Raw genomic sequence first — 4,591 nt, forward strand, 5'->3', positions numbered from 1 at the left:
ACACGTTATGTGACTCACCACACTCGTTTAAGTATCACCATACATTTATCATTATGTGGCTTATCAAAATCTTCAATAATAAACAACTATAATTTATCAGTCATACTCTCTCTCTCTCTCTCTCTCTCTATATATATATATATATATATATATATATATATATATATATATATATATATATATATATTGCAACAAACAGCTATATCAGCTCACTACACTACACATGTACAAAATACTATATTAGATCACTACACCATGCAGAATAGAACAAATATACTAGTTTTTGTCGGAATTGAGTGTCCAATATCATAACTAATTGGTATAATTTTGTGAATAATAACAAAGTCATTTTAGGGTTGCTCTCAAGAGCTAAAATAACTAGAAAAATATTTAAGAGGGTTAAATAAACAATTTATTAAATTATCATAGTTTGATAAATTAATTAGAAACTTGTTAAAATTAATTTAGAATTAATTAGAATTAATTTATAATTAGTTAGAATTAATCAGGAAATTATTTAAGGTGCATGGATTGAATATTAATTGTTCAATAGTCGAGCAATTGAAGTATTATGGAAACCCTAGAAGGGTTGGACGAAAATTGGAAGGGAATTATCCCTTGGAATTTTCGGACATAGTTGTTGATAAGAAAAGGATTTGAATTAGGATTAAATATAATTATTTAATTAACTCAAATATGTTTTCTCTACAAGTTTGCCCAACTATAAATAGACCATCCTAGCCTTCATTAGTTTTATTCCTAGCTTCCTTGCACTATGAGATTTCGAGTTTTGCAAGCCTCTTCTCATCTCCCCTAATTTTCTGGTGTTTAGTTTTTTGGGTGTGATCCTTTAGAAGAATTCTCTTTTAGGTGCTAGAACCTTCCAAAAGCTTCAAGATTTTTGAGATCTACGAGGACTTAAGAAGCAAATTTTATTTGCTTAAAGGTTAGTGATTCTATCTCTCTTTGTAGTATTATTTAGTGGTTTTAAAAGTAGGTTGTTATAATTAGTAAAACCTAGATCCTATGTTGCATGTACACTTAAGGTTATTTAGTTGTCGTTGTTGACAAATACTAGTGTATAGATGCATAAAAAACCTATCAGTGGTATCAGAGCCATTAGGTTTTAGTTATAAACATTACTTGAAAAAAGACGAGAAAAAAACCATGTTTGTTTGGTTATGGGCTTGGGGTAAAGTTACCTAATCGTAGGTCTAATTAATCATAATTATATAAATATTACATTTATATAAATACAAAATGGTTTTCAAACTATTTAATACTACTAGAGTACAAACAGAAAATTTCATGATAATACAGTGTTATAGATTTTTACAGTAAAACAACCAGCTAAACTATAATAGGTATAGTTTAGAGGACCCTTTCATTGGTTACACGTTTCAAAGTACATAACAGTAAAACAAACATATTACATAACATAAAACAAATAGAATACATGATGGAAAACAAGCAGAGAACATTATCAGAAAACAAGCAGAATACTTTACTGAGAAACAAACATATAAAAACTATATTTTATATAGTTTATGAAACTTACTTTCAGTTTAGTTATTACAAAGTAACTTTTCATTATTCTACATGTAATCATCAATATAGCACTTGTGAGACACGCTTCAAGTACTTATTTAAGTATAAAACAAAAGTCCTGAAAATTATAACCAAGGTCTCCTTGAGGGAGAGCGTGACATTTGTGTATAGATCTATACGGGACTGATAATCCCGCACCAGAGCTGCTTGCAACAGCTAGGTCGGCAGACCTGTGGTAACAACTGTCGTACCATATTTCGACGCCTGAAGAACGTCGTGTTTCAGGCGATCCTAGGTCGTCAAGCATGGTTATGATAACTCAGAATTTGGTATTGAACAAAATGATTGTTGTATGAATAAGTAACCCTTCACATAGTTTTATTTAATTATAAAACTATAATACAGTATCTTACAAGTATAAACATGGAATACTATTTTAATTCTGAAAAAACGTACTTTTCATGGCTTTATGAGAGCTAAACTACATCTTACAAGTATTCGATCAAAAAAATCTTGATATTGAAAAGAATGGGGGAGAAGGTGAGCACATGAAGCTATAGATGATCGATCTATAGGACATGGGATAACTGGAAAATAAAAGGGTGGTTGTGAGGTGCCTTAATCGAATCCTCAACCCGATCACATGGCTAGGAAGGTGGCTGCCAAGTTAACTATTATTGGCATATAGAAGAAGATGATCAACACGGCCAAAAAAGTTTGAACCCTTTCATAGGTATTGGTATATGAGAATTAAATCACTTTGTCCCTGATGTTTTGGGATATCAGTTACAAAGATTTCAAATTTAAATGGGATTATGTATGGATGGAATCAGTAATTATGGAATGCTTACTGATTATTTGGGATTTGGGATACGAATTGATTTAATTGATGAAGCGAATGTGAGCGAGTGGGCGGGAAAAGTATAGAGTAGATTGATGGTAAAATGACACATGGTAGGAGACAGTGCTTATAAGAGGACACGTGGCAGGTGTAAGAGTTTTTATTAAGAACTAGGTGTGAGACCTATGTACTACACGGGGTGATTAAAAGAAATTTAAATATCAAGGTGTAAATATTAAGTATTTTTAAAAATAAATACAAACAAAATGATGAATAAATAAATAATTCTATCTATACGATTGACATAAGTAATTCATATTCAAAAGTCATTACTTGATCATAATGACTTTTATCCATTCATCACAATGTATCAAAAAAATGGACAAAATTTGTGTGGCTAAAGCTCAAGAAACTCCACACCACCTATTGAAGCAACTTATAATAAATTCAAGCCATCATGCTAATGCCTAAGAGTACAAGAGCCTAGCCCCAAGAAAATACTTAAATGTTAATAAACTTGACAACAAAGCAATAACCACCAAGACTTGTTAATTTTCAAGAATTCACCAGCACTCATCCACGAGCAATAAACATAGCTAACAGCTTTCAAAGATCGACATATATACCAAAAAATTTCAAACTTTTCTGCAACAAATTGGATATTTAGTGAAACTCCATAAATATATTGCACTTTAACAAATTCTATTTTCACACCTTTATTGTAGTTATTCTTTAGTTCTTAAAGTAAAGCCACATTCTCATGCTTCTTGATTGGGTAGTTATTCTTTAGTTTTTAACTTAAATCAACTAACATTTATAAATATAAATGGTTAATTTATATTTATTCAAACAAAATATCATTATATATAATCCAACTATATCAACAAAACAAAATATGTTATTTTTATAAATTTTATATTTATACATTTGGATTATATATATATATATATATATATATATATATATATATATATATATATATATATATATATATATATATATATATATATATATAAAATGACATTTTGTTTGAATCAATATTGATTAAACATTTATATAATGTTAGTTGTTTTATTTTAAAAATGACCAAAAGTAACGGTATGAGCAAAAATGATCATTTACGTAAGTTTTGGAATTGGTAAGGACCATGTTCGTCAACTTTTTTTAGCAATGACTGAGTTTATGACTTTTAGTAACCTACAAGGACCATTTATGTCATTTTGTGTTAATTTGAACCTAATAAATGAAAATCATTTTTGCCAAATGTCATGTTTTTATTGAATTTGACACATATCATTTTTTAAGATTTTTTTAATTATTTTTTTCTTTTGTCATTTTTTTGTATTTTTCATTTTTTCTTAAATTTAAAATCCAAATTTTAATAAGATTATATATGTAAGGTAGATTATTATATTAAATATCAAATAAATGCTTTTTAAGTGTTTCTTTTCTTTTTGTTTCAAATCTCCTAAAATATGTATTAAATTAATTACTTTATTTATTATATCATTTGTATTTATATAAAACTATTGCTTTAAAAATTACATAATGCTTATAATTTTATATTAAACTTTTATTTTTAATAAACTCATATATCACACGAATCTTACACCTAGTTAATTTATAATAGTAATATTAATTAATATGAATTCACAAATGGAATGTTAGTATAAATACTAATACACATTAATTAATATGAGAATGACATTTAATTTAATAGGTGGAATTTGAATAAAAAGGTAAAATAAATACAAAAATGATAAATAAAAAAAAGATAATTCTAAAACTCTAGGAAAATTACATATGTCAAACTCTAAGAAAATTAGATATGTTAAATTAAATAAAAGGTTTACATTTAACAAAATAGTTTTTATGATAGATAGAGATTTTCTCCTTTATCAAGTAGCCTCCAACAATCTCTGAAAAAATTATTTTAAATTTTATTTTAATCAAGAATAAAGCAATGCTGAGCGTCATTCGACTGTCGACACTTGGGTGATTTTCGTGATTGAGCTATTGAGCCAGAAAAAATTTCCTTTTTAGCTTTTGTGATTAAGCCATCAAGCAATTTCCAAATTGATTCGGATGTTTCATGTTTGAAAAAGAAATAATTAAGCGAAAACAAAAATCGATCACGGTGGGACTCGAACCCACAATCTCCCGCTCCGGAGGCGAGCGCCTTATCCATTAGGCCACGCGATC

At 28.1% G+C, this 4,591-nt stretch overlaps 1 non-coding gene across 1 annotated transcript; it reads right to left on the reverse strand.

The window, feature by feature from the left end:
• Window positions 1-4,518: 4,518 nt before the first annotated feature.
• TRNAR-CCG (transfer RNA arginine (anticodon CCG)) lies at window positions 4,519-4,591 on the reverse strand. Its single transcript has one exon. It is a non-coding gene; the product is annotated as a tRNA-Arg (tRNA).

This window comes from Lactuca sativa, chromosome 9 (assembly GCF_002870075.4).
Source record: "Lactuca sativa cultivar Salinas chromosome 9, Lsat_Salinas_v11, whole genome shotgun sequence".
Classification (NCBI taxonomy): domain Eukaryota; kingdom Viridiplantae; phylum Streptophyta; class Magnoliopsida; order Asterales; family Asteraceae; genus Lactuca; species Lactuca sativa.